At 39.6% G+C, this 5,976-nt stretch overlaps 1 long non-coding RNA gene across 1 annotated transcript; it reads left to right on the plus strand.

Annotated features, from left to right (window-relative positions):
- Positions 1-1,369: 1,369 nt before the first annotated feature.
- On the plus strand, positions 1,370-3,383 carry LOC139027633 (uncharacterized). The gene is made up of 2 exons (XR_011479753.1): positions 1,370-2,734; positions 2,882-3,383. It is a non-coding gene; the product is annotated as an uncharacterized lncRNA (long non-coding RNA).
- The last annotated feature ends 2,593 nt before the right edge of the window (positions 3,384-5,976 follow it).

The following is a 5,976-nucleotide window of genomic DNA, read 5'->3' on the forward strand; positions in this document are numbered from 1 at the left end:
ATGAGCGCATGGAACTCAGAGATGGTCAATGCAGCTGTTGGCCTAAAACATGTATTGTCAAATAAGTAAAAATAGCCTACATGAAGCCGACAAATKAAAACACAGTAGGAAATATACTGATTAAAATTCTGGTTATTTCAATCACATTCATCTCTCTACTCAGCCTGTCTTCCTCCCTTTTGATCTGTCTTGACTTGAGTTATCGCTAGCAAAATTGCAACATTGTATCAACTAGCCTATTCCGGGKCAACAGTTTCCTGCGCCAGTGAGCTCCGGACAGACAGCTGTTTTTGCGCAAGGGAAAGAAATGTATTTTATGACCTTTCACTGTATATATGGGATAATCAGATGATTATATTTTGCTCTTTCACACCGAGGCTTGGTGATTATCAAGGTGAGATTGTTGGAAATATTTTTTAAAGAGGCCTACTGTGAGCAACTATTAGGCCATCATTACCAATGGATGAGGTGAAGAAAAAATTACTGAGAAGTTCAGCGTATTAGTTGTGGACGTGGTGACTAAGACCATAATAAATCAAATGTTCCTAGATTTGCGCGCAGCAGGCCAAGTCGGCTACTTCTTTCTATGTGTACTCAGGTGTGCGCGCTCCATCAACATTAACAAGACAGAGAAACCAAACCCATGCTCATTGCACACACTCCAAACAAAATAAATGAAACATTTACAACTTGTAAATTATGGTTATGAAATAAACCAAAACTAATTAATGGTTAAAATACATTTACTACTGGTGACTTAATGGGGAATTGATACAAATGAAACAATCAAAGAGCAAACAATTCACATGAAACAATTAATTCAGGGGGCCGAGTGGCGCAGCGGTCTAAGGCACTGTTTCGCAGTGCTACAGGTGTCAATATAGACCCAGGTTTGGTCCCGGGCTGTATCACAACCAGCCGCGATCAGGAGTCCCATAGGGCGTCGCACAATTTTCCCAGCGTCGTTAGGGGAGCGTTTGGCCGGGGTAGACCGTCATTGTAAATAAGAATTTGTTCTTAACCTACTTGTCTAGTTAAATTAAATAACAATGCGCAATAATTGTCGGGAGAAAGTTTAGTGGATTCTGGAGAGCMGAGCGCATGCATTCTGGAGAGAGATGCGCCTATAAACTATCTTTCGCCTCACATCTTCTTGTCTCAACATTTTAAATTAGACTCGAGACACATTATCTTCACACATATTTCAGATGCTTTTCACTGACAGCCGCAACTCAATAATCACCTAGGTCTGGTGTGTAACTCAATAATCACCTAGGTCTGGTGTGTGTGCTCGCGCACGTTAGGCTACGTTATATGAACTAACTTCTAGCTTGTTAGTCGCCCATCTCGCCCCGTTACAATGGGKTGTTTTCTGATCAAGAGAAGAGTTCGGGTAAAAATTGAAAATCCAGATCCTGTCTCCGAGGGGGCCAAAGAAGAAGAGGGAGATAAGAAAAAGGAGTCGGAGAGAGAAACTCGTGAGCCACGACGTGAGGGGTGAGCACCAGAGCAGTTCGTCAGCCACCGTTAGCTGCACTGTTAGCACAGCCACCGCCCCCTCCGATTTAAGCCAGTCACCTGTTGAAGAACCAATGCGCCCTCTTCTTCGGCGTTTTCCAGCCACAAAAGTTAGACAGCAGGATCGCTACTTCAATCATAGATGTATGAGGATTACAAATGGCTGAAATATTATATTTCAAAGGAGCATGCTTTCTGCTTTGCATGCCGCCACTTTCAACGTCCAGGAAACCATGGTGGAGAGAAAGCGACATTTGCCCACGATGGCAACCAGAACTGGAAGAAGGCGACAGGTTCGTTCAAGACACACAAGACACACAATGCTAGTGTGGAGCATAAATATGCAATGACAGCGTGGAATGAGTGGACTATTCAGAAAGTGTCTGGCTCAACAATATGCAATGCTCTAAGTGATGAACATTCGAAAATAGTCCGAGACAACAGAGAGTATATGAGAGCAGTTGTGGAGTCATTGCGTTACACTGCATACCAGGGACTTTCACAGAGAGGAGACATAGAAAACGACATGGCTGTCAACCAGGGAAACTTCCTTGACCTTTTACAGGTCATAGGCAAATTCGACAAAACGGTTGCACGGAAAATATCAGATAATCCTAGAAATGCTAAATACACGCATCATGATATACAGAATGAAATACTAGACATTATGGCAAATAAGATTAGGGATCAGATAAGTGGTGAAATACAAGATGCTAAGCTATTTGCATTGATGGTAGATGAGAGTAAGGACCTCAGGAATTTKTTTAGATCCCGAGTCGCTTTTCGCTACGATCAAAGAGACTCTTAGTAAATGTAACATTGATCACACTGCGCCGTCATGTCCGGCGTTCACAACGGGGCCCAGGAGAAATTCAGAGAAGAGGACCCTCAGGCAATCTACATTCATTGCCACGCACACCGTCTCAATCTTGTTTTGGTGGACTGTGTCAGAAACGTGAAGCCAGCGGGGGATTTTGTTGTCACACGTATCTGTCACACTGCCAGTAACCTCCGCGTCATGTGAGCGCAGTTTTTCCTGCATGCGGCGTGTAAAAACCTACCTGAGAAACAGAATGGCAAACCCTCCACTCAGCAACCTTGCCTGCCTGTCCATACATGCAGAAAGAACCAAGGCCCTGGATGTCCAGAAAATTATAGGCTCATTTGCACTGAACCACAACAACAGACGCATCGTCCTTCTATAAAACAACACTTGGTGAGTAACTGATTCATTTATTATAAATATGCCATAGGATAAATTATTATGTGGTATTAAGTTGGGTAATTTTGTATATTGTGCGCCTGTCGTAGCCTCATCTATTATTCTAAATTTGCAACTGAAAGGCCTTTTATTTATTGACAGAGCGCGCCTGTCCGGTGGCGGGAACATGATTCAATTGCGCTGATCTGGATGGAACAAGAAGACGCATGCGTATTGTCGGCCTACATGTATTTTTGCAATAGAAATATAATCACTAAGATTGTGATAGCCAGTTAGTTTTACAAGTGTGTGCACAGTTAATAGGCGTAGGCTAAATGCACTGCACTTCTCGTTGTGGCTGCGCTTTGGATATTATTAATTTCATTTTGGACGTTATGATAGCCATTTCATCCGAAACATTATTACCAATGCACAGTTGTCTGATTATGCATATGGAATAAATGCACTTCTTGTTGTTGTCGCATTTTGGATGTATTGTGTTGTTATTGCTAAAAGACTTGAGAATGAGGATGAGCTGAAGTCTTTCACCTTTGCACGTGAAAGACGTTTTTGTCATTGCCTTGTGGTCACTTGTATTATGCTTATAGCTATTTTGTTGAATATTCTTTGGCCAAATTCAATTAAAAACTACATTTATATCGAATGTGCTGTGTGCCATATCTGCTTTTATTGAAAAAACGAMAACTTCCTTATAACTCTGAAGTCATGAAAATCAACTATTTTCTTAGCACCCCCAAGTATTGGTCAAGCCAATTGTTTGACCCATTACCCAGGTGACAAAAACATTTGAAATTCCAATATAAATAATGTATTATATAAACTCAAAATAATATCAATACTAAAATATACATTGTATACATACAGTGATCTCCAAAAGCATTGGGACAGTAACCAAGTTTCCATCCAACCATMTCTTGCAGACGAAGCATTAAAAAAGTAATGACCGGGCTGATGGAAACAGGATATACCGGTACAATTTTATAAATGCCGACAGACAATTTGGTTGTTCCACATAGTGGAATCTTTTTTTGCGAGTAAAATTAATTATGCGAGAAATGTCAGTGGAAACTCCTTTATGCACAYATGTTGATATAATTACCATTATATCGAAGTAAACTTYGAGCCACGTGATGATACACTATTTATACAAAAGTATGTGGACACCTCTTCAAATTAGTGGATTCGGCTATACACATTCTTGTTGTTGTTTTGGCTCTGTACTTCAAGTCTTGCCATATATTTTCGGGTAGATTTAAGTCAACACTGTAACTCGGCCACTCAGGAACATTCACTGTCTTCTTGGTAAGCAACTCCCGTGTAGATTTGACCTTGTGTTTTAGGTTATTGTCCAGCTGAAATGTGAATTKATCTCCCAGTGTCTGGTGGAAAGCAGACTGAACCAGGTTTTKCTCTAGGATTTTCCCTGTGCTTAGCTCCATTCCGTTTCTTTTTTATCCTGAAAAACTCTCCAGTCCTTAAGAGATTACAAGCACCCATAACCCATAACATGATGCAGCCAACCCTATGCTTGAAAATATTAAGAGTGGTACTCAGTAATTTGTTGTATTGGATTTGTCCCAAACATAACACTRTGTATTCAGGACAAAAAGTGAATTGCTTTMCCACATTTTTTGTAGTATTACTTTAGTACCTTGTAGCAAAAAGGATGCATGTTTTTGAATATTTGTATTTTGTACAGGCGTCCTTATTTTCACTCTGTCAATTAAGCTAGTATTGTGGAGTAACTACAATGTTGTTGATRCATCCTCAGRWTTCTCCTATCACAGCCATTCAACTCTGTAACTGTTTTAAAGTCACCATTGGCCTCATGGGGAAATCCCTGAGTGGTTTCCTTCCTCTCCAGCAACTGAGTTCYGAAGGACARCTGTATCTTTATAATGACTGGGTGTATTGATACACTATCCAAAGTCTWATTACTAACTTCACCATGCTCAAAGGGATATTCAATGTCTGCTTTTTAAAATGTTTACCAATAGCTGCCCTTCTTTGTGAGACATTGGAAAACCTTTGTCTTTGTAGTTGAATCTGTGTTTGAAGTTCACTGCTCGACTGAGGGATCTTACAGATAATTGTATGTGTGGGTTACAGAGATGAAGTAGTCATAAAAAAAACATGACAAACACTATATCACACAGAGGGAGTCCATGAAACCTACTATGTGACTTTGTAAGCACATTTTCACTCCTGAACTTATTTAGGCTTGCCATAACAAAGGCATTGAATACTTATTGATTCAAGACATTTCAGCTTTTRGTTTTTATTAATTTAACATTTCAAAAAACATAATTCCACCTTGACATTATAGGGTATTGTGTGTAGCCCAGTGACAAAATCCAATAATCCATTTTAAATTGAGGCTATAACACAACAAAATGTTGAAAAAGTCAAGGGGTGTGAATACTTTCTGAAGGCACTTTATGTGTATTAAAATAGTCAAAAGTTTAATATTTGGTCCCATATTCCTAGCARGCAATGATTACGTCAAGCTTGTGACTCTACAAACTTGGATGCATTTGCMGTTTCTTTTGTTTGCGTTTCAGATCATTTTGTGCCCAATAGAAATTAATGGTAAATAATGTAGTGTGTCATTTTGGAGTCACTTTTATTGTAAATAAGAATAGAATGTTTCTAAAGACTTCTACATTAATGTGGATGCTACCATAATTACAGATAGTCCTGAATGAATCGTGAATAATGATGATTGAGAAAGTTAGATGCACAAATATCATACCCCCAAGACCAAGGGAGGTTAGCATTTTTGGGGGGGTATGATATTTATGCCTCCAACTTTCTCACTCATTATTCATTCAGGATTATCTGTAATCATGGTAGCATCCACATTTGGTCCCCTAAAATGGGGGGACTATCTACAAGAAGTGCTGTAATTCCTAAATGGTTCACCCGATATGGATTTAAATACCCTCAAATTAAAGCTGACAGTCTTTACATAGTCATGGTATCATTTCAAATCCAAAGTGCTGGAGTACAGAGCCAAAACAATGTCACTGTTCCAATACTTTTGGAGCTCACTGTATTCAGTCAATCTATTTTATATAGTCTTAGTTTGGACTGTAATTCAACATACAGATATGTCTAAGATGGATACTGAAAACCCAGACGTGTGTGAACATTGGAGGTTTCAAGACATCCTGAGAAGACGCAAAAGGTGGAAACCTGGAAACAGGGTGTTTGTGTGTGTGTTGCATAAACGGAAT

This window comes from Salvelinus sp. IW2-2015, linkage group LG4q.2, assembly GCF_002910315.2.
Source record: "Salvelinus sp. IW2-2015 linkage group LG4q.2, ASM291031v2, whole genome shotgun sequence".
Lineage (NCBI taxonomy): Eukaryota > Metazoa > Chordata > Actinopteri > Salmoniformes > Salmonidae > Salvelinus > Salvelinus sp. IW2-2015.